Source organism: Phocoena phocoena, chromosome 13, assembly GCF_963924675.1.
Source record: "Phocoena phocoena chromosome 13, mPhoPho1.1, whole genome shotgun sequence".
Taxonomy (NCBI): Eukaryota; Metazoa; Chordata; class Mammalia; order Artiodactyla; family Phocoenidae; genus Phocoena; species Phocoena phocoena.
Window position 1 is genome coordinate 76,978,645 of NC_089231.1, and position 25,653 is coordinate 77,004,297.

Genomic DNA, 25,653 nt, shown 5'->3' on the forward strand with positions numbered 1-25,653 from the left:
AAAATCAGCTTGTGTATTGGCTGGCCTGAATTACCAGGGTATATACTCGGAACTTTATTCCATAGTAACTGCACAGCCCTGGAGGATATCTGGATATAGAAAATATGCAATGAGCGCCACCCCAACTCATCTGTTTACTAGGATATATAGACGATTCACCCAGTATGAGAAAATCCAAGTGTAAGAATCAGATGTATATGGGGGATGTGGATGACATGCAGAGATGATGATTTACATTATAAAAAATTCATTTTTCCCCACAGGAATACACTATAATTTTTAAAAATTAGTTAAACCCTCTACTTAAATATTTATCTAATTTGCAAAGAATGAGTGCTACGTATTTTTTTCACTATAGTTTTTTAATGGCTAAACCCTCTACTTAAGTTTTCATTTAAATTTCCAAAAATGAGTGATACATGTTCCTTTAATGTAGTTTTTAAGAGCTAAACCCTCTACTTAAAATTGTAATCTAACTTTCCAAAAAGAAATGCATAGTTTTAAAAGAAAGTTGCCTAAAGTGGAGATGTATCTGTGACCCTCAGTAATTGAGTCTAACTTTTGATTTTAAAAATATAACATGGAAATATCACGTGTGAGAAAAAGAACACACGTGCACGCACATGCATACACACACACACACACACTTTTGGGTATAACCTGCCTGACCTGTGCTTGTCAGAATCCCCCACGCTCCAACAAATCATAAATAACTTTGAGTATGAAATTTATGTATTACTATAGCACACAATAATTATTTACATTTTTTATTATGATTGTATAAGCAGGGTGGAGATGGGAAGTCTGGAAATATTACAGTACAAGCTCTGGTATTCAAATCACTGTTCTACCAGTGACTACCTCTGTGATCTTGAAAAAGTTAATCAATCTCATATGTGATAATAACATCCACTTTATGGGGCCTTTCCGAGGGTTAAATGAGCTAAGACACTTAACACAGCAACCGCTGCTTGATTCATTTTTAAAAATGATTATTTCAAAATCAGAATTATGATTAAATATGATGAAATAAAATAATATATGTAAGCATTCAGTAGAATTCCTGGAACTCAATAAACATTCAAAAATTTTTAAGGATCCAGCCAAAGAAATAATCAACCCAGACATTGAATACATTAATGGAAAACAAGGGTTACATCAGCTGAAACAAGCCTGTAATTAGGACAGGAAATAGCAGAGTTTAAGCTCCTTCACCAAGAGAACTGAATTTGACTTTTGCGGCACAACCAAAATTTCAAACTGAGTTAGATCAGCTTTGGAAAGAAAATCAACCAGTCACCATGCCATGAGGACCCTTCAAATGCTCTGAACAGTGCTTTTAGCTAACATTTGTTACATGCTTAATGTACATCAGGCTGTGGTTCTAAGCTCTTGACGTGTATAACTCAGCTAAGGCTCACAACGGCCCTTTGAGGCTGGTACTGTTATTAGCCCATTTTACGGATGAGGACGCCCAGAAGCACAAAGTTCAGTTACTTGTCTGAGACCACACTTAGCGGCAGAGCTAGAACGGACAGGAGCCTGCGTTTAACCAGGACCTTTACTTCCTCTCCTGTATCTTCTCTATGATAGATAGATGCCAGCCAAAGAAAGCCCTCTTTCTAAAGATAAAAGACTCAAATACCATAAGCTGGCATTCTAGGAAACTAAAGAGTGGAAAAGGAGAAGAGAACTTAGCCTGGGAAGCCATTGTGTAAAAGTTGGCTGGAAGCACCTTGATAAGCATCAGACCTGTCAGTGTGGCCAATAGGAATGCTCCGTACTGAATGGTGGCCCAAAAAATGTCCAATAGGAGTGCTGCATACTAAATGGGCCAAATCAAGCCAATCCAATGATCTCTTGTAGAACTTTATTTGGAAATCCTCAGTGCCTAAAAAGAAGGCTGCTTATTTGAGCTCAAATCTCTGTTGCTAACGGTGCTGAGTTACTGTTTTTTTTTACAGATAATAGTTCTCTAATGTATTGAACAAATATTTACGGGAGCACTGCTATATGCTAGGCGTGGGCCAGGCACTGGGGAGAGAATAGTGAGCCGGACTGTTCTGGTTGCTACCCTCATGGAGTTTGTAGTCTAGTGGGAGAAACAGAATTTGAAAACTTTTTCAACTATGTAATTAAATTTACAAAAGGGGAGACGGGGAGTGGGGGAAAAGTGAGTCTTCTTCTTTCTTCTGTGTCTTTCAGACACCCGCTTCTCTCCGGAGTCAGATATTGTTACAATGTCTTGCATGTCCTTTCTCAAGTATTTGATAAATTAAAAACATTATAATCTTGCGTGTTATAATACACGTAACAAATACAAATACATACACATGTATGCACTTTTCCGCCGTACAGGTGACAGCATACTATATCCACAATTATGAGCCCTGCTTGTTTTGTTTAATATCGTGGAGAGCTCTTTCACTAGGAAGTGAACCTTCAAGGTGAGTGTGAGGAATCTGAAACATGCTGTAAAGGCATTGCTGGCACAGGGTACTGCCTGAGCCAAGGAAACAGGAAGGACACGGATGCTTTCAGAAAGAGGAAGGACACCACCGTGGGGGAAGGGAAGAGAAGGGGGAAGATGGTGGCCAGATGGAACTCTGGTTCTCAGACCTCTAACTGAAGGACTTTTTTTTTTTTTTTTTTTTTTTTGCGGTACGCGGGGCTCTCACTGTCGTGGCCTCTCCCGTTGCGGAGCAGAGGCTCCGGACGCGCAGGCTCAGCGGCCATGGCTCACGGGCCCAACCGCTCCGCGACATGTGGGATCTTCCCGGACCGGGGCACGAACCCGCGTCCCCTGCATCGGCAGGCAGACTCTCAACCACTGCACCACCAGGGAAGCCCTATCTGAAGGACTTTGAAGTAACGTGTACATTCTCCATGTGGTCCGTATTCTGAGGCCCAAAGTCACCCTATGGCTGATGAAGACACTTCCCATCTCCTATGACAGACTTCCATCACTGTAGGTCATCTCCTCACTGCATGGACCTGCCTGACTTGCTGGTTTCCCTCAAATCCTGCATTCTTTCTCCAGTCCCTCTTCGGAACTTTCCCCAGCCCCTGTAGGTCTTTTCAGACAGCCAAGGACAAGGCAAAAAAAGGAGTGGTGGCAGACAGCAAGTCTTGACTTTTTTTTGCTCCAATTTGCAAGAGACAGCAAGATGGAAAAACGTGCCTCTGATTATGACCCCTCTGTGCTTCCTAAAAGCTTCTTTCTGAACTTTTAAGCCTCCTCAAGTTTCAAGTCCTCTCTTTTTCTTTCCCCTGTTCTTTTTTCCTCTATTTAAACTAATCTGAAAAAGCCACAAAAAGCCTCTGACACCATAAACTCCCCTGTAAACCTTGGTTTTATAAGTTTAATTGCCCCATTTTACAATGCTGCGTGCCTGGGTCCTGAAACACTTCAGTTTTGCAGGACAAGTTCAAATTCATGGCAAGAGTCTGGACCACCCCGTGATGGGGTTTTGAACTCTGGGAGCCCACGAGGCACCTGGTTCTGGCCCTGGCTGAACAGTTTCTTTGCAGGCAGCTCCAAGTTGCCCAAGCTACCCAAAAGGAGGCTTGTTCCTAAGTGAGAAAGTTGCCACATCCTTAGAGAATGCCAAGTCCTCTGAAGTCCCCTGAAGCCCAGACTTGGTTCTTGTTGGAGAGAACGCTTATAAAACGCCATCAATAAAGAGAATATTTACTATAGCCATGCAAACAATCACTGTTTATCGACTGCTAGTAACTGTGCAAATGTCTTTTATGGGGGTAATCCTCACTACAGCTCTGTGAGTTGGGACCACTATTCCCACATGTATTACAAGAGAAGACACCTAGGCTCAGAGATGGTGGTTACTTGCCTGAGCACACACAGCAGGTCTGGAACTACAATGAGAAGAGGGAGGCACTTATCTTAGACACCAAATTTATGGGACACCAAAAACCCCAGTAATCAAATAAGAGTTTAATGTGATCTGTAACAAAATGAAGCTGACAAACTATGTCCTGTAGGCTGCCCACCTGATTTTGTAAATAAAGTTTTAGTGGAACCAGGGCCAGGATTAGGGTGAGTCAAGTGAGGCTGAGTTGTACACAAGCAGGGTTGGATCCCGTCTTTATTTAAACTTTTGAAATTTTCTTCATCGTGGATACTCTGCATTCAGTTTTGATTTTTGAAATGCTGCATTGAAATATTATTTATCTCGATGATGGTGTTTTCTGGCACCCCCTTAAATTTCATTTCCAAGGTGAGTGCCTCGCCCGCCTTGCCCTAGTCCCGGCCCTGTGACACAGTGAGGAACACTGACCCCGTGGTGGCAGTCTGTTCGTCCAGCTGACTTCCAAGGTGATTAGGTGTCATGGCCAGGAGGCCACAGTTTCTCCCAGGTGTACTCACTGCTCCTTTGTGCGGTGGCAGCGAGCTGGGGCAAGTCTTCCCTGCAGACCTCACCTGCTCAGGCCAGAGAGGGGCAGTCTCCGGTATCAGATTGCCTCAGGAACACCCAGTGGCCTCCAGCGTAATTACCTGGATGCTCCCTTGTGACACTGTGTGTGTTCAGCATTACCTTCAGTCTTGAAGGGGAAAGCGGGAAGGCCTTCAAGGCAAACTTTGTCATCTCATACACTGGCGAGGTCCGCATTTTAGTTCTGTTTGCATTTTTCCCCTCTGTCGTTATGTTCCAGGTAGGAGCCGGGAGCCCTGGATTTCAGTTCTAGGATGGCTGTTGATTTCTCCTGGCTTCATCTGTCAGCTTCCTTCCTCCAACCACGTGGGTCCTTCTGTGGCTCCTCGCACATTGTGCCCCCGGATCTTTGCACAAGCCGTTCCCTTGACCCCGGATGCCTCCCCCCTGCCCCCCATCACCTGGCCCCCTCTCCTTCGCATTTCTGTTTATGCATCTCCCCCTCAGGAAGGCCTTCCTGAAAGGCCCCTCACTGTACCCCAGACGGGAACCCCCCCTAGCCCCTGCAACCTCTCCTTTGCTGCCCTGTGCACTCTGATATAAATAGACTTCATTATTTATAAGGGTGGGTTTAATTTCTGCATTTCCTACCAGGCAGCTAGCTCCAAGTGGCAGGTCCAGGGTCAGACTTGTCCCCCGCCCCATTACCAATGCCCATCGTGGACCTGGAGCCCAGCAGGAACTCAATATATGTTTGTTAACTGAACAAGTGACTCTATGGCCTATGATACTGTCTTAATCTCCCTGACCTACAGGATCCCACAAGTAGAGCGAGTGCCGTTTCATTTCAAAGGGCCTCTGACATTCTACTGTGAGTCTGCGATACCATCTGGGGCCTAGTTAGGGAGGACACAGTACCTTGGAGTTTGTCCAAGGCCTGGGGCTCCCATGGCTCCTGTGAGATGAGATGCATTCTCACTGACCACTGAGCCAGGGAAATGGAGACCGGTCTGGTCTTTTCATCTCAGTTAAGAGATCGGAATCTCCCACAATACCAGAGATTATCCACCCTCCTTGATTAGTCTGTCTGAGACTTGGGGGCCGAGGGAGCAGCTTGAATATTATGCAAATCCATGGAGGTTTCCCCAGGAGTCACTTTCCAACTCAGAGCCTCATTCTGCTTTGGGAAAGAGGATGATGTCATTATTAGGAATTAAAGGCGTCCAACGATAATCGCTGACATCCATTAAGGGTTGGAAATAAACTAGGTTTACTTCACCTTTAACAACATTTCAATATGGAGTCGCCCAGCCTGGGAAACTTCTGCGTAGGCTGAAGGCTCACAAAGATTATTAGCAGAGTTAGTTTGTGAGGAGCGGCGCATGGCACTCTGACGACACCGGGTGAAAGGTTTTGATGATGGGCCTGGGTCCCCCACTGCTGTCTTCCTGCCCTGTCTGAATTTCAGTGGATAAGAACGAACATACACTTACTCCCAAACACTCTGGTTCTTGGTGTATGAGGAGGGCAGGTGACGACTGGGGGCCCAAGTCTCACTCAGGTCTTCTTAGAGACTTTGGTTCGGACGTTCACCTTCTACTGGCCTTCCACGTGGCGCCATTTGTGAAATGCTTTGGAAGGTCGATGGGAGAAATTCTATAATAATTCTCTGTAAGTTCAACCAAGATGTTGATTCTTATTTTACCTTTAGAGATAAGGTATCATTCTAACCATACTACAAGACTTGTTCTCATGCCAGAACACTGACCTGGGGATACCATTTTCATACCATTTGGGAGTTCCCCTTGCCTCCTCTACGTGAGAAAGCCAACACGGCCCTCACAGCCCCCCGGCGGCTCAGTGGGTGCTGGAAGTGGGCAGCCTTGGGTTGAGTTCCGGTTGTGCTGCTTGCCGTGGTTACTTAGGTGTCAGGGTCGGTTTCTTCAACTATCCACCGAGCGTGACGATGACAATTACACCTACAGCGCGACGTCTGCTGTGAGAGTCAGGGGAGATGCTCGATGTCAGGGCCTGGCCCCCAGTTCACGCTGATTCACACATATCAGCCATTATAATTGCTATTTTCCCCCGTCTGGTTCTGGTTCTCATTCTCTGCTACTATGTTCTTCCCTTCCCTTCCTGCCCCAGACACCCATGCCCCACCCCATGTGCCTTTCTCCCCCGTGACTCCATTCCATATCCAAGAGCTGAAGTCTCCTCAGACGGTCCCTCTCTCCATCCCGTAAACCATTTCTTACTTCTCAAAGCCCAGTTCTGAGATCGCTGTGAGGAATAGGCAACATGGCACTTGTTCAAGCACCTGGCATGTATTAGGAGCTTAATAAATGATTTGCTCAAACTGTTGACTGTGAATTAAATGCCTTAAAAGAAATCTGTAGCTATGAAAGGTTGCATTTCCTATGTCTTCCCACAGCAAAATCTCTATTTTGGAAATTCTGTAATTAAAGATTTGTTTCTTTGGCAGAAGCGAATACAGGATTAAAAGCAAATGCTGGTTTATGCTGGGTTACTAATGTTGCAAAGTGCGTTAAGCTGTATTTTGTCATTTGCACCCCTGTGTGAGTTAGTTTCTCCGTTCCTACTTAAAAGGAGCCGAGGCTCAACTTTTAAACTGTGGGATGTGGGGTAGGGGGAGATAGAGCAAGAGAGAATTGAAAAGTTGGTGAGGTAAGAGGGAGAGAAATCAGGAGGCCATAAAAATGTGCTGAAAGAGGATGTAGGAAAGCCCCAAGGACAAACTTTTCCCATTTCACAGAATGGCTAAAACTTAACTCATTCCCCATCTCATACAGGCCCCCAAGACCAAGGGAGAAAATATGACCTATTTACTGTGATGAGCTCAGCCTGTCACACAGTGACTGTCATGTATATAATTGGCACTCAACTCAATATTTGTTGAATTCAACATTCGGCCTATTCTACCACTAACTTACGTTGGAGTGTTTTCCACTTTAAACTTCAGGTCTTCTACTGTATGCTACCATTGTACCAGGGCTACCAAATCAGCTCTCCCTACCTATTGCATCTCAGGTCTAGAATCTCTTGGCTTAAAAGTGAACCATGCTTCTCAACATATGTTTTCTGCAGTGTCTTCAAAAACGTCTGCTTGCTCTCGTAACTATCTTTCTGGTTCTACAAATAATTTCATGAGTCTGGGCTCCTTCGTTATTTGATATTTGATTCAACTTATTCCACGAGTTTATTGTTTATGGGGACTTTGCATCTCATTTTTCTCCTTTCAAGAGCAAGAATAGAAAGAGTGATGGGAGGCCCTGTTTAAACCATTTCTGTGAGAATTTTTTTCCCACTGCTCAGATCTCAGGAGGGTACATGTTCCCACTCACCAACCCCTTCCCTTTTTTGGGGGTACTTTGTGTGAGTTCTTTTCCTGCAAAGCCCCGACGGGTGAGGGATTGGCAGGATGGGGTGGAATTTGGGCCGGGCTGTGGGTGGAGAACCGAGTTGCTACCACTTTGGGATTTGTTCACTCATTCACTTCATTCAGTAAACATTTATGAAGCATCCACTCCTGGCCAGGAGCTGGACTGGGTTCTCGGTACAATGAGTGGGGGACTGGGCACAATCCCTGTCCTCCCAGAGCTCACGGTCTATGGGGGAAATCAGACAGTTAAACAAGCAACGACAATACATCATGATGAACGGGATGGGTCAGGATCGTAGAGATCACCTGATATACTGAGCGCCCACTGGGTGCCGGGAATTGTACACAGTACTTTTGTATGTATGTATGTACGCATTTTTTTTTTTTTTTTTTTGCGGTACGCGGGCCTCTCACTCTTGTGGCCTCTCCCGTCGCGGAGCACAGGCTCCGGACGTGCAGGGTCAGCGGCCACGGCTCACGGGCCCAGCCGCTCCGCGGCATGTGGGATCTTCCCGGACCGGGGCACGAACCCGTGTCCCCGGCATTGGCAGGCGGACTCTCAACCACTGCGCCACCAGGGAAGCCCTGTATGTATGCATTCTATTGGAGTGTAGTTGATTTACAGCGCACAGTATGTTTTACAGTCTCTCTGACTTAAGTTTTCTCATCTGTCGAATGGGGATACCCATAGGGCTTATTTCATAAAGCTGTTCTGAGGAGTGAAAGAGTTTTCACTGTAAAGCACTTAGAATAGTGCTTGGCACGTTAACCCGCTAGCTCACCTAATTTGTTTATGGCACATCTCCATTTGACAGACGAAGAAACTGAGGCTCAGAGCACTGAAATGGTTGGCCTTGAGTCCTGAAAGCATCTGAGAACACAGGAGCCATCTGGGAGATTGCCAAGACCCGCCTTTACATGATACAAGCCTGAGAGAATTCGTTGGGCTCACAAATTGGATCTTAGATCCTAAGATCTAATTTCCTCAGATCAGACTTGTGGAAAACTACTACAGAACACACTCTTCAGGAACTGTGGAAAAAGTCGAATCTGGTCCAAGGGGGAAAAAGTAACTACACACAAGCTAATTTCAACTCCAGCTATGGTTCCCCCCACGCCCTCCTCCCACCTTCTCCTTGAGCTCTCTTAACTCTGAAAAACCAGAAAAGCCATTTACTAAGAATAGATTTTCTTCCGTGATTTCTGGATACAAGGTAGGTAGGAAATAGGGGAGAAATAAATGATTCAGAGTCCCCAAACGCAATCATTTTTGGCCTGTGGTCTGGAGAGGATTTAACAGCTGTGAGCGAGACCTCAGACTCGAGCCAAACCTGAATCCTGCTTGCAGTTTGGCGAGACCACGAGTGCAATTTATCTGAAAACACGGGAAGAATCCTCTTCCTACTGCCAACTGGGACCCCAGCAATGGAAATGTTGAGAACTGGCCCGATCTTAGACTGCACTTCCAATCGTGCTTACCTTGCCACGAAAAGCGAACAAACAGGAAAATAAAAAGTCCGAGGCCTTCAATTCTCTGATGACCCTTTCAGCTCTCAAACCAAACAAAATAACGAAACGAAACAAACTCAATTCTCTTACAATATAAACGCTCTGATTCCAAATAATGAAATAGGGGGCGAAAATAAATAACCAGCTTCGGCGAGGGGCTGTTATTAGGCAAAATATTACATCCATATGGCAGAATATTGAGCTACCACTGAACCGATCTCTAAAAAATGCTTCTGGTATAATGTTAAGTTTTAAATAAAAAATGACAGAAACTTGGGTGGGGTAAACCGCATAAAGAAAATAAATACAGATGGGGGGAAATGACCAGAAGGAATTATTCTAGAGCATTTGCCTCTGGGTGGGATGAGTCTTGGTGATTTCTTTATTTATCACCCATTTGATGAACTTTACTGCCCGGCTCTTCTCCTGGCAAAAATATTCTGGGAGTAAATCACTACAATCAGAGAATCATTCCAGTTCTTAGCAGTGTATCAGTAATGACAGCTGACCTCTGGGAGTGGCCCAGGTAAGACAGAACTTCCTGTGATGGCTCCCCTTTTATCTTTACCGCAGAATGACATTAACTCATGCAAATTAGCAAAATTGAGTTATGTTATCATAGTAGGATTTCCCAAAGTACATTTTACAGCACATGAATTCTGGGAGATGTCCCCCCAGAAGAGCAATCCATTTGGGAATTTGTCAGTCACTGGACTGCCTGCAGTTTCCCACTCTTGAAGGCTCACCAGGCACCGTGGTGATTCAAGGCTCTGAGAAATCCTACGTTAAAGCTTATTTACTTTGTTGAGACCAAATTTTCACAGATTCTTTGATCACACATTCTTTTATTGCCAATAGTTCCTATGATCCTTTCGTGGGACTGGAGTTCCAGGGAATGGCAATAGGAAATAAACCGTGTTAGATTGCAAAAATGACCACGGTCTTTCCCCTTTCCCAGTATCCATGCTTTTTGCAGTGTGACTGTAGCATTTCCCATCAAGCACTGGGGAGTACTTCCCTATCTTTGAATCTAGGCTGGCCTGGTGATTTGCTTTGAACAGTAAAGTATAACAGGAAGGACAAGGCAGCAATCTGGGGCCTAGGCTTCAAGAGGTCCTGCATGCCTTCATTTTCTCTTAGAATGGTACCACCACCATGACACTGAGCCTGAGCTATCCTGCTGGAGGATAAAAGACCACTCGGAGGACTGGCAAGAAAGTCCCAACAGAGGCTCCCCTGGATCAGCCATCACCCAGCCAACCCGGCAGCTGACTACAAACACGTTTGTGAATCCTGCAGAGATCGGGAGAACTACCCAGCTGGACTCAGCTCACAAGCTGACGGGGATAATCATGAAGGGAAGGAACACCGGTCTCGGTAGCCGCTAAGTTTGGGAGTCGCTTGTCATGCCGCAAAAGCTGACCTCTACATGTTCTATAATAGGGATCACCTTGCGTTAAGAAAATTATATTTTTCAAAAGTGAAAACTCTGCAACTTTTAGGACTTCGTCATTTGTAACAAATACTGATTCTGATACTACCCATGTGTGTGTCAACCGGTCTGGGACGGAGAATCTACTCTTAAAGACACATACGTGGGGTTTGGGCCGTGTCTATGCTTTTTCCAGGAGAATAAAAGTCCTGCTTCCTATGTATGCCTGCCCACAGGGCTCCCTTCATAAACCACATCTCATTCAACAGGCTTCTGTTTTACATGCAGCTTCATGAGTTCCTGCAAGCCAGTCCTCTGTCTCCTCAGACGGCAAATTCACTTTGTTTCATCCACAGCTTCACGGAATGGAGAAAAGGAGCAAAAGAAGATAAAAGTGGGATTTGCCAAGGGGCTGGTGCTAGGGGTGGGAAAGGAGGCTGTCCTGAGCTGTGGGAAGCCAGAGTGAACAAGGCGGAGGCAGCCAGTTGCAGAGAGATCTGGGAGGAGAGTATGTATGTGAACAGGCAAAGAAACTCCCGAATGAACTGGTTATTGACGGAGTCAGCCTCGCACGCAGCTCTGCCATCTTGTCAAAAGGCTTTTATTTGTCCTTTTTTGTGAGAGTCCTGGGAAGCGATCATTAAAGGAACAGACCCGAGGCAGTCCGTGCTGATCTGGGCAGCGTGTGCGCCTGTGCCTGCCCCTGCCTGGCCTCCCTCTGGCCCCCACCCCCCTTTTACAAGGGCCAACTGGGTTGCAAGGTTAAAGCCAGAGGGGACAAATTGGTGTTGCGGGGGTTTTTTACAAAGTGCAAAGGATCAAAGTCATTAGCAAAGGGCGAGAGAGCAGGCCTGTTCGAGAGGGAAGCCAGCCACCCAGCGCCTTCCACGAAGCATGGCTTGTCTTTCCCAGGTCTGCTGTGGAAGCCTCCACACAGCACAGAGGAATGACACATTGCAGCCCTGCGGGGTTTTGGAAGGGACTCCTTTGGAACCAGGCAGGAAGTGAACCCAGAAGGAGCCAGTTCCAAGCCAGGAGAGTTTTGGGGGGATCTCCAGGTAGCCTGAAAGGAAGATGTGAGCCTTGAGTGAAAAGTTCACGAGGAGTCTGTCTGAGACATTTCACTGCTTCCTTCCTGTTTCAGATGGAAACTCGCATGGCCAGAGCCAGATTGGCAAAGTGAGCACTTCCAAAGCTTATCAACTGTGATGTGGCAGGGCGAGACTTATGGAGCAAGGGATTGTCCACAGAATTATTTTAAGTGGCCCATAGACAGGATTATAAATTACATAGACTCAGTCGACAAACAGCTCCCTCCCTCCTTCCCTCTCTGATTCTACCAAGAAGAAAGTCTCTGTTTGGTGCCAGTGTGCTGTGATAAGCAGAATAATGGCCCCCAAAGATGTCCACGCCTGTGAATACGTTACCTTGCCTGGCAACAGGGACTTTGCAAGTATGATTAAGGTTAAATCCTTGAGATGGGGAGATTATTCTGGACGATCCAGGTGGGACCCATGTAATCCCGTGAGTCCTTACAATCCAACAACTTGCCTTGGCTGCAGAGAAGCGGAAAGACCGCAGCGTGACAAGGACCCAAAGGTCCTGAGAAGTTGGAGGACGTGTGTAAGGACCAGACGGAGGCTGCCTGGAGGTAACAGTGGTCCCCAGCTGACAACCGGCAAAGAAACGTAGGCTTCGGTCTTGCAACCATGTGGAACTGAAGGAGCAAGGAAACGCTTCTCACCAGAGGCTCCAGAAAGGAACGCAGCCCTGCCCCACCTGAGGCTTCTGACTGCAGATCTGTAATATAAACACTGTTTTAATTAACATGTATTCCATTTTTTACAAATAAAGTGGAAAAGGGTATGGGTGCGACTGTAAGTACGAAAGACCCTCCTACTCAAAACTTCAGGAAGGTTCTAATACCCAGCTAGGATTTGGTACCATTGTAGGGTGTTCATTGTTTTTATCTCTAGGCTTCATTTCTATTTGTGGTAAGTGGTAATGGCTTTCTATTTACGGTACTGATTTCAATTTTCCTCCTTTGGGGTGAATTTATTTAAGAAAAACAAATTGAGTTTTAAAAATATCAGTAAGTAATAATGTGGATTTTGTGAATTGACTAATATTGAAATATCTAAAAATTGGGAAATACCAGTCCAGAGTTTTCTGAATAGCCCTCTGCGGGTTCAGGAAACTGACAGGTAACTCTGCGTGTGATTTGCATGTATTTGCATTCATTATATTGACCCACACAAGGGCCAGTGAGAGGCAGAGCAAGATGGCCTCAGTGTTCTTTCAATGGCTATGCTCAGTTATTAAGTATTTCTCAGCTGGCCTTTGGTATTAGGACTGGAAGGAAAAAAAGTGTTCAGAGCAGCCAACCAGGTAAGGCTCTGTAGCGTGGATTAACAATCAGACTTTGGAACCAGTCAGTATTGGCTTTGAATCTTGGCTCTGCCCCTTAAAGCTGTGTGACTTGTGTCAAATACCGTAACCTCTCTGAGCCTCAGTTTCCTTGCCTATAAGAAAGAACCAATGAGAAAACTCTCATTGAGATGAAGTGGGGATTTAACAAGGTACTATTTGTAAAGAGCCCAGTTGATAACACGTAGTAAACGGTGTCATCCGTTATTATTACTCTTAGCTGCCTGCCAGTGGCCTATTCGCTTATTGCTCGTGATCTCTGCCTCTGGCGTTGGAGGACTTCCCCGAGGGGTCTTCTGGGCATGGCTGGGGCAGACAGGCTCCAGGCACGCTAGGCCTGGGCTGGTCTCTGTCACCCTGACATGCAGAGAAAAGCAGAAGGAAGGAATCCCGCAGAGCTGTATGAAGCTGGGTGGCCAAGCCTGCCTGCAGACGTTCTTTCCCCTCCACACAGAGGCTCTGGCCCTTTTCACGGATGGAATTTGAAGAGAGAACATGCCCTGGCTGGGAACAGAGAGATGCAAGGCTTCTCAGCTCTGACCAGGGAGGTGGTTTGGAGGGGCAGTTTTGCCTGGGACTGACTGGTGGGGGGCAGGGAGAAGAGGGCACAGAAATAAAGGGCCTCTTTCTAGCTCTGCTACTCGGGTTGTGCTTTAAAAACAGTGTGGCTTTGGGGATCAAACAGGCTTGTTTGGAATCCTGCCTCTGCTAGCTGTGTGGCTTTGGGCAACTTACTTCCCCTCTCTGATCATAACTTTAGTTCATGTTTATTAAACCCTGACTTTGTGGCAGGCTCTAATCTAAGCGCTTCACAAATATTGAATAATTTAATCTTCACAATAAGCTAGTGAGGTAGGTATGATTACTATCTCCATTTTCCAGATGAAAAGGCACGTGGAGTTTCTGCACCTGGACCCAAGTCACACACAGCTTAAACATGGCAGAGCCAGGATTCAATCCAGGGCAGTCTGGATCTAGAGTCTGTACTTTGCTAGTCTTATGGTGATTTATTATTTTCAAGACTCTCATATTTGTTATAGCCTGCTTAAATCTTTAAAGGCTATGTTTTCTGAACCTGATTTTTCAGATTCCAAATATAGTCATCAGACTCTGAGATCACACAAGTGTGCTTACTATGTGATAGACTTTGGTATCCTGTCTTAACAGCCAGAGAGCTCTTCTTTCTTCCCTCATTTTTTCCTTTCTTTCTTCTCTCCCTCCCTTCCTCTCTTCTTCCGTTCATCCAACCAGCACACACTTATTCTCTTCCTACTGCGTACCAGATACCATGCATATGCTATGTTCCTATGTTACTCCTTCTTGCCCTGTCCCATGCCCTGGTCGTTGACACGCTCTCAGTCACCCACTCGCCCCCATCCTTGTGCTCAGGAGGCCAAGCCCTTCCTAGATCAGAACTCCAAGCAGACAAAAGTGCTGGCAGAGTTTCCCCCGTCATTTGTGACCCTGTCAGCAAGCCAGGGCCCCGCTGAGAGCTGCGTTCTCAGCCGAATTAGTGGCAGAAGCCGCCGCTGTTGAAAGGAGGCCTTGCCGAGACCCACACTGTTCCCGGACAGCCGCCAGACTTCTGGGGGTCTTTAGGTAAAAGGGCAGACCCCACCCAGGCAAGGCTCCTGGGCTTACATTCTGTCTCAGAAGAAATCCAGTAGACGTGGAGCCAAGGAGGAGGCTGCAGGACGGGGAGCTAAGTCTCAGACAGGGGCAGGGGGTGGTGGAGCCGTTCCCAGAGCAGGTTTTACCAATAAACCTCCAAGAGGGAGGAGGACCTGGTGTCTGGGGCCTGCTAAACAGAGGGCGGTGGCTGTAAGCCCAGGATGGCCTATAGATTGATCAGGGTCCTCAGGACGCAATGGTGATGATGTCCAGGCTCTTCTTTTCAAAAGAGAAACCATCAATGAGTTTGAGGGCAATTTGGAGGGTGTGACGGTTGAATTGCAGCTCAATCACTTAACTCAATGGGGGTCTTAGGGCTTGTTACTTCATTCCTCTGAGCCTCAGCTTTTGCATCTGTAAAATGGGCATGCTGACGGCCTTCCGTTCACTGCTGTCTTTGAAGAGGATTCTATGCTCCATTTTTAAGTGAATGTGCACTTAAATTTCTTTTATAAACAGAAATACATTAACGTTATTCCAACGAATTCATGAAATTTCAGCAGTAATGCTTACAACAATTATCTACAATTTATTTGAAGTCTACTCAGAATGTCTTCAACATTCATAACGGGGAATGCTGCCCTCAGTCCTTATCTTCCTGGGATCTGGTTTCCCCACACCACCTAATCCTCACCTATGCTGACATTTTTCAGGTCTTAATTTCTCTCTTTCTCACTTTTTTTTTTCTAAGTCACTTTCTTCTCCCATGATAACCCGCATGCTACCTCTTGGTGCCTGTGCTCCTGATTTTAAGCTGCTCTGCTTCCCTGGTTCTTCTCCCTCCCACTGCCTTCCTGTCTTAGCAAAAGTTGTTCTTTCCACCCAGAATGCCTCCCTTTTCTAATAGCTGCCCACGTAAATTCAAAATCTTGTTTGGCCTTCAAGGTCCTGATGAAATGATTCTTCTTTTGAGAAGCTTCCTTTGGCTCTGTCCCCTGTGTGGTTCTGTGATATATCTGAGCACCTATTGGTAATAATCATGGCAATGACCACCCCCAGGAAGAGCAATGGCCTGTGCCTACTGCATAATGAGTGTCTTTAGGTGCTAATTATTATTATATGTATTGGCTGCACCAATTCCCTGTAGCCATGCTCTTTGCCCTGTCACTTGTCCTTTTCTCTAACTCTGGACTCAGCCGTGTAGCTTGCTTTGGCCAACGGGATGGTAGCAAACTTGATGGAGTAGAGGACTGAAAAGTCACTCAGGCATTTCTTTGCATGCACTCTCTAGGACCCCTGTGATTGACACAAAAACATGCCTGGGTTAGCCTGCTGGAGGATAAGACAGGTCTTTGTCTCCTCTCTAAGAAGAAGGTCTAGTTATTACAGCCAGGGCCATCCAAGATCAGCCAACAACGAGCCAACTATAAGATATGTGAGTAAGCCCCAACCGAGACCAGAAGAACCATATAGAGTGCCCGGTCAAGACCAGCAGAAATACCCAGCTGACGCCAGGACTCATGAGTAATAATAAATGGTTAAATCTTGGGATGGTTTGTTACACAGCAATAGCTAACTGATAAAATCACCATCAATTTTGTTATTGCTGGATGCTTTGTATGTGTCAGAAAACCCCACTAAACCCTTTACAAACATCGTATGATTTGGTCGTCACCTAAACTGGGACATGATTTCCATTTTAAAGATCAAGAAACTAAGGCTCAGGGAGTTTGCCACTTTTCCAAACCATTGGGATTGGAAAGTGGCTCAGTACCTTTTCGAGGAATCTGGTCCTGGCTTCTCTACTTTTATCATCACTGGTGATCTGACCTTTTACTTTTTGTGCTTCAGTTTCCTAATCCATAAAATAAAGATGGTAACAGTCACTATGGTTACAGAGTTCTTATATGGGGATGGATATAATGTTTGCAAATTGCTAAGACCAGTGTTTGGCTCATAGTAAGCACTTCATAAAATATTAGATATTCCATTTCTCTTTCTCTTGCTTTTTTTTTTTTTGCTTTCGATAACCTGGTACAGGTAGACCTCAGAAAGTGTCCAGCCATTGCAACAAAACATGATTGCAATAAAGCAAGTCACATGAATTTTTCTGTTTTCCCAGTGCACATAAAATTATGTTTATACTATACAGTAGTCTATTAAGTGTTCAATAGTGTTATATTTATATAAAAAAAAGTACACACCTTAATTAAAAAATAGTTTCTTGTTAAAAAATGCTAACCATTATGTGAGCCTTCAATGAGTCGTAATCTTTTTGCAGTAATCACATCAAAGATCTCTGGTCACAGATCACCATGACAAATGCAAAAGTAATGAAAAAGTTTGAAATTCTGTGAGAATTATCAAACTGTGACATAGAGACATGAAGTGAGCATGTGTTGGAAAAGTGACACCGATAGACTTGCTCCGTGAAGGGTTGCCAAAAACCTTCAACGTATAAAAAACACAGTATCTGCAAAGCACGATAAAGTGACACACCATAAAATGAGGTCTGCCTGTATTTCTATAGTTGTCACCTCCTATGTAGGCGAAGGCCCCTTGGAGGCTGGGTTCATGTCTAGCTATTCTAGGTGACCCATCACGGTGCCTTGCCCAGAGCGGTTGCTTAGCAAGTATATATTGAAAGTCTATTTTGACTCATTTCACTAGAAAATGAGAATGACCTTAGTGTCCTCAGAAGAGGAGGAGACCAAGAGGACATGGAGAAGGAGGGTGGGCTACGGCTATAGTGTGAAGGCTTTAAGCTAGACTCAGAAAAGAACTTCTGGGAAGGTAGAGAAACAGCTTTTTTTGTTTGTTTTTTTTTGGGTTTTTTTGCCAAAGGAAATGTCCTGCTTTTCCCTAGCAACTTTAAACACTCTCAACTAGGCATAATTTTAAGACTATTTGGAGACTAGGGGGTGGTACTGAGAATAGTGACCCCACGATGCCCTTGCCCACTCCAGGGATCCTTCTGAGGCTTGAGGCGAAGGCAGACAGCTCTCCTGCCTGTTCCCTTCCACTATTTTTCTTTGCAGCTGTCTCTGCATTTCGGATTCCATGGCTCTGCCAGGGACTCTATTTTGGGATTTGTGGGAACAGGCTGGTTTCAGCAAAGAGGAAGCTGTAGAAATCTCAGTAAGCTCATTCCCCTGGGCCTCCCAGCCTGCTCTGAGGGCAGCAGGGATTCAAAGATGCTGCTCCGGGGTCCAGCGTCCCAGGCGTGTGCAGACTGGAGAACAGGATGCTTTTCTCCAGCAAACTCCGGCAGCTGGGGTCAACCCTCATCTCTGCTGAAATCGGCTCGCTTCCAGGCTAGCTGCCCTGAGGGCCAAGGTGTGCCTGCTGGGGTCACATCCCCCCCCGCCCCCCACCACCTCGCAAGCCTGCAGACACCGAGCTGGGCTTCCGTGAAACTGACACCGAATTCCCACCGCATCCCCGGTCTCTTTCCACAGGGAGAGAACTAGCAGGTGGCAGCTTGAGGGAGACCAGCTCTGACCCTCAGAGGGGTATGGGGGCCAGCGGTCACGTGTGTCTGTCCACACGTAGCTGCGCGTGTGGGTTTGTGTGTCCGTGTGAATATGTGAAAATCTGCGTACGCAGTGGTGCGTGGCTGTGCGTTCATGTGGGTGTGCTGTGAAGGTGCATATGTGTGTTTTCATGGAGATGGGCATGAATCTATTGATTTGTATGTGTGTGTGGATGTATGTGTCCATTTTCATCACGTTCTGGAGGCCGTTATCTTTAAACTTTTAATTCACTTGATTTACATAAGTAATATGAGTAGTATTGCATTGTATGGGCAAACCATGGATCATTTAACCTATCAGGCACTGGCCAATGTTTGGATCCTTTTTGTCCATTGCAAACAAAACTGTAATGTGGGGCTTCCCTGGTGGCGCAGTGGTTGAGAGTCTGCCTGCCGATGCAGGGGATGAGGGTTCGTGCCCCGGTCCAGGAGGATCCCACATGCCGCGGAGCGGCTGGGCCCGTGAGCCATGGCCGCTGAGCCTGCACATCCGGAGCCTGTGCTCCGCAATGGGAGAGGCCACAACAGTGAGAGGCACGTGTACCACAAAAAAAAAACAAAAAAAAACCCCCTGTAATGTGCATCCTTTTAAGCAAAGTTGTATGCAGCTTTCTTTGCGTGAAGGAAGTGAAGGAGTACATAGGTCAAAGGGTGTTCACATTTTGTTAATTTTTGCCCAATTTGTGTTGGCACACAGTAGGTGCTCAATAAATGATCGTTGAATGAACTAACTGGTGACTGAGCATCAGTCCAGCTCTGGAACGACGGACACCCTCACACTCACAATCTACCACCTCCTTCTAGCTGTCAAAATCTCAAATGAAGCTGTGGGGCTTAGGAAAGAAAACAGAATGGAATACCCCCACTGAGGACCAGTTTCTACCGATATGGAGGAAACAGTCTCTGAGAGTGTGCTCCCTCCGCAGGCACCTGCCCCACGGCTGGCTCCCTCAGTGCAAGAATAAGAGGAAGAGGGACTCCAGGTGTGACGTCCAGGTCCTGCTGCCACATCCATCAAAGGCTTCCTAATGTACTAATAGCCCTAATGTGTGAACATTGATTTCTGGGGTGACGCCAAAGCCGAGATGATTTACATTCAATTTCCCATTGGTGATGCACCATTGATCTCCATGGGCACTGAAATATTTATTAGAAAATATTTATTAGGAAGAGCAGGATTGGAAGGGCCCTGGCCAGGGGAAGTAAGCAAGTGACCCATGGGTGAGAGATTCAGGAAACGAAGGAGAAATTCCCAGGAAGAAGATAAGGGTGGCCCGGGGACCTCCAGGAGCCAGGAAACCACACTGGGTTCCAGGCGAGAGGTGGGGGGTGCATCAGATGGCACCTCCTTGGAGATGCTTTCTGGACCACCCCGCCTGAAACAGCCTGTCACTCTGTGTCACATCACTCTGCTGGCTCCCTACTTTTTATTGAGTTTTGATTGATATACAGTAAAATCTGCCAATTTTAAGTGCACCGCTGAGATGTGAGATGGCTCCTCACGTGCCCATACATGATACACCTTTACGTGCTTTGGCACTCGGGTCCACATTCCCACACAACACAGCTTTGGGTACACACGCACACATCCTCATAGCAGACGCATTACCTACCAAGCGCACACTCGTACACAAACCTACTTCCACAGGGAATGGAGCACGACAGAAAAAACACAATTAGTCTACCCGTGTATTTATCCAAACAAACATTCCCACACATTTGTGCAATTGTCCACATTGTCAGGCATACAAAGTCACACACATATTTTCAACATAGACATACATAGATACACACATATCCGCATATATAAAAATATTCCCACGCATCCTCTCTTGTACAATATTTATATGGAAACATCCATATACCCCAGTTAGACATGCAGACATACACCTAGGTACCCATACCCATGCACATTCACACACATCTACACTCAGACACGCATGTACATCGATTCCATGCAGACATGCATAGGCCCTGTGTACAGAGTCAAATATAGAATCCACATTTCTGCCAACATGGACCCCGACACACAGAAACTCACACACATGTGCACTCCATAAGACATATATACACACATATCTAAACATGCCTTACGCATGTGTCACATGCGTATACCCATATGAAATGTACACATATTTGATCCAAACATGCACAGAAGTTATGTTATGCCCCCTTCCCTTATTTGACCCTGAATTCTAGAATTCTTCAATTTGGTTTGCCCCACTCAGCACCTTTCTGGACCTAATCTTCTCCCAATACATGGCCCCTGTGAAACTCTCATTTCCTGCTTGGAGTGTCCTAGCAAAATGTCCCATCGTGACACACCTCATTTTTTGAAGACACTTGGTACTCTTTGGAGACACACAGAGGGCCCTGGCGTATTCGCTGGGGATCCTAAGGGGCCCGAACCAGGTGGAATCTGGACGTTGCTGACATCCATTCAGCAACCTCCAATGAGACAGATACATGTTTATTCATTTGCAAGCAAAATCACAACTCCCTTCGGGACTATTTGTCCCCTAGTCAGAAATTCTCTCTCCCTCTCTGCCCTCACACTGCACCTTATTTATACCTGTGACTTTAAAGCCCAGCTCCTTTGCCCTATTTTAGAGTCTTCGGGAGACTTTGAGCTCCCAGAGGGCAGGAAAAATGTCTAAGTTGCTTTGTTTTTCCCATGGCTGGGCTACCTAGTACCCAGTACTCGTAGGTATTCAGTAAAAGCAAATTGAAAGGACTACTGTTTTGATGCTGTAATGAACGAGCCTAGATTGGTGACAGCATGTCAATCAACATTTAAACAAGTAGGCTGATCCACCAGCATCTTCCAGGAGATTGCAAATTACCATAGTTCATGGACTGTAAGATACAACTGACCATAGATGTACCGTTATTTCATATCCTGCTAAGGAAAGAGAAACAACGCTGACACTCAGCTTTGACACATGCTTCCTTAATCACTTAGCATTCTTATTTTATACTCATTGAAAGAGCCCTTTTAGACTGATTTCAACATGTATTTTCATCACATATCACTCTGGTGCATACTTTTTTTTTTTTTCTGGTGCATACTTAAAAAGGGAAATCTAAGCAAAATAAATGGGTTAAGGATTTCCTAAAACTCTGAGTCTTTCAGATCACACTAAATCAGAGTTGTTGACATCCTGATTTTTCATAGAATTATATCCTTGATGGGCACATTCAGGGCATGGATGTTGCAGCATGTCTTAAAGTTCTTCTCTATTATTTCTAGTATTTTCTTCCAAGGTTCTGACACCCATTCTGCAAGTTTGGATGCTAGTACTTTCTTAATCTTCCCAGAAGCTGCCAAAGGAACATTCTCAGACCACAACCAGGGCCCACACTGGGTCCGAATTGCCTGTTTCCCTGCAGGTTTACATCTATAGACAGGATGGGGACTTTCTTATCCGCTGTCTTTGGCATATCACAGCTACTCGAACTAGGAAACGTGCCACGGACAAAATAAGGGCAGAGGTGGAGTGGTTTTGAACTCTCCCACATATTCTGAGAGGTTCCCAGCTGGTGGGCATCTTCTCTTACCCACAAGACTGTGGAGGCCCCAAGAATGAAGTTGGCGTCATCTCAGACTCGTCTGGGCCAGTGCTTGGCTCAGAAAAGCAGGTGGAGAGGAAAACATAGATATTCTGGAGTAGCAGTCGGACACCCAGATTGTGCTTAGCCTCGGATCCTAGCTCCTCTGCTTTGCCAGCATGTGTCTGTGTGGGGACAGTTTACGCATCTCAATTTCTTTGTCTGTCGGAGGGATAGACACATGTTCACTTCACTGGCATGTCATGGAGGTCATCCATGCATTTTTTTTTTTTTTTTTTTTTTTTTTGGTACACGGGCCCCTCACTGTCATGGCCTCTCCCATTGCGGAGCACAGGCTCCGGACGCACAGGCTCAGTGACCATGGCTCACGGGCCCAGCCGATCCGTGGCAATGTGGGATCTTCCCGGACCGGGGCACGAACCCGTGTCCCCTGCATCGGTAGGCGGACTCTCAACCACTGCGCCACCAGGGAAGACCCAGCCAAGCTTTTATTTCCTTTTTTCATTTGACAAATGTCACTCCATCACCTACAATAAGCCAGGTACAAGGGATACAGGGATGAACCAAAAGACGGAGTGTGTCCCAACACAGGATATAGCAACAAGGACGAGATCTCAGACCTTAGCGGGCGTCAGAGTCCCCTGGAGAGATTAGGTAAAATGATGATGCTGGGGCCCCACCCTTCAGAGAGTCTGAAGTAATTGGCAGGCAGTAAGACCCACTCAGGGGCATTTTTTAAAGGTTCGTGTGATCCTGTGATACATCAGGGTTTAGGACTCATAATGAGTAGCTAGTGCATGCAAAATGTTTTAAAAAATACACAGTGTCGTTCTTATCTTTTACTTCACCAACATTCATCCTTTTATTCCCCCCAAATTCCTTCACCCATAACAAGTTAGTGAAAAACAGATTCAGCACAAGGCCATGTTAGTTAGAAGATCTGGGATTCGAAACCAGGCTTGTCTGGCTTTCTCGTCTCTTTGCCTTCCCCAATGAAATCTTGCAAGCAAATAAAAGATGGAGAAAAACATAAGGACACCGTGGATCCAACATCCAGATTTTTCAAGTTCATCACTCATTCATTCAACAAATATTTCTTAAGCACCTTCTAGGTAGCAGGCTTGGTGCTAAGCGTTGTGGATGGAGTAGTCGACCAAACAGACACTGCAGGCTTCACGGAACTTCCGTTTTACCGTATTTGCTTTACATTTTTTTCTTCCTAAGGACGATATCTTTACTCACAAAATACATATACGTTCCCTATGCAGCTCTCGCTTCTCGCATTTCTCTCCCTCCCAGTCAGGACATAAACACCACCCTGATTTTTGCCGTTACTCACCCACATGTTTACCTCACATTTATTCATCAACACTGTATAGCGTTGCTTTGTATGTTTTAGAGCTTTTCATACTTGGTGTCATTTATATATATATATATGTATATATATCTTTCTATATATTTTATATTTATAAATCTTTCATCAACAACTTTTATATTATTTTGTTCTCCACGTGTCCATTTGATGCACATAGCCTTGTTGTTTCCCCGTTGTACGATATTTATATATATATATATATATATATATATATGTATATATATCTTTCTATATATTTTATGTTTATAAATCTTTCATCAACAACTTTTATATTATTTTGTTCTCCACGTGTCCATTTGATGCACATAGCCTTGTTGTTTCCCCGTTGTACGATATTTGACTACACGATGCCATGGAATTTAATCCTTCTCTTCGTGATGGACACCCGGGTTGTTTATACGTTTTCCCTAACGTAGACAACACTGCGATGGACATCTTCATCTGTGTCCACCAGTGCATGTTCGTGAGAGTCTTGTGTGTGTATACTTAGTATGACTGCTAAGTCATACAATGTTCATACTGGAGCTTTGCACAGTCATTCTAAATTGCTCTCCAAATTGAGCTGAAACGAACTCACTCTCCCAGTAGCTGAGACTGAGGCTGTCTGTTATTCAACCACATTTGTTTTTCAACCCCTGCCAAGCGGATGAGTATGGAAAAAAATCTCTCCTTTTGGTCGTAATTGACACTTACTTGACTATTAGTGAGGATGGACATCGTCACTTATATTTATTGGCTATTTGGATTTCCTTTTGCTGTGAAATGCCTGTTCTTCTCCTTGTTCCATGTTTAAAAATCCGTTTATTTATCATTATGTCTGAGCTCTTCACCACTACACCCAGCCAGCTTCTCCAACTGAAGAAAACAAATGCATCTGATAAAGGGAGTCAAAGACATCACCCTTCTTCCTCCAAGGGCTGAAGAAAGCAGCCCTTATTGACTGGCTTCTATCACTCATCTGATTAAAGGTACCACTTACTTCCAAATGCTTAGAGCCGGGGCTGGGAGCCATTCATAAAACTCATATTGAACGATCAGCTTTCACAAAGTTTGCCTTAATGTTTTTGCCTGGTATTGATCTGTGGGGGAACTATAAAAATTGACACCAGAATAAACTTTGAAAGACGGCTCTCGCTCAGCTGAACTGGGATCAATGCAAATCGACCAGGGCAACAAGGGAGGGGATGAAACAGCCCCTTCTCCATTAGCTGGTCCCTGCTTGACCAGCAAAACTCTTCTGGGTCTTTCTTGGCCGTGCTTAGGGACTCAAAGGCAGATGCAATGGTATTTAGGGTAAGTGCTGAGATAGAGGAGAAACTCTGCATCCTGGGACGCGGGACTCCCACATTCATAGTTATCAGCACCTGAGAAACTTGATGTCTTTTATTTATTTTTATTTTTTATTTTTATTTAAAAAATTTTGGTACGCGGGCCCCTCACTGTTGTCCTGTTGAGGAGCACAGGCTCCGGACGCGCAGGCTCAGCGGCCATGGCTCACGGGCCCGGCCGCTCCGCGGCATGTGGGATCCTCCCGGACCGGGGCATGAACCCGTGTCCCCTGCATGGGCAGGCGGACTCTCCACCACTGCACCACCAGGGAAGCCCTTGCTGTTTTTTAGAAGTCTCTCTCCCCCTGGGATGTTAGTGATGAGTGGAGGAGTCCTGCAGCAGGAGGGGCGCGAGCACTCACTGAGCACTCACTACGCCCTGTGTCTGGACTGGGTACTTTGCAAACACTCGGAAGGCAGGGTTGGGTTGGCTCCACTTACAAGTGGCTGATGACAGGCAAGTGACTCAACCTTCCTGACCTTCCATTTCCTCCTGTAAAATGCAGAACATTGTAACACCTGCCTTACAGGACCATCTTCCAGTTTCGAGCATGGTGCCTAAAGCAGAGTATGAACCTGTTGTAACATGTTCCCTACCACCTTCATCAGTCCTAACCGCAGCCCCGGCCATTTGGAACTCGTCATCCCCATGTTGAAGAAGTAGACACTGAAGCTCAGAGAGGTTAAGTGATTTTCCCAAGATCACACAGCGAGTAAGTGACAGGATTTGAACTCGGGGCTCTCTGACTCCCAAGTCTATGCTCTTTCCCTGAGAGCACACTGTGTAGTTATCAATCTGGGGGTGGGGCGGAGAGCGGGACAGCTGTCTGATCAAAGACAAGATAGCTCCCATGGCATGCGTGAGCTGTGGGTTACTTGAGGCCTTCTCTGCCACAGTTACGCTCCTGCCTGCATTCTGTCACTCTAGGATGATCGTTGTTAGCCAACCCTGGGAGCATCTCTTCCAAGCGACCTCAGATAGAGGACGCTGCATTTGCAAATGCTCGGAAGTAGATTCAGAATAGCCGGGCGTTGCTGGGCTGCCACGTGGGAAGTAGGTGTGGAGAAATAA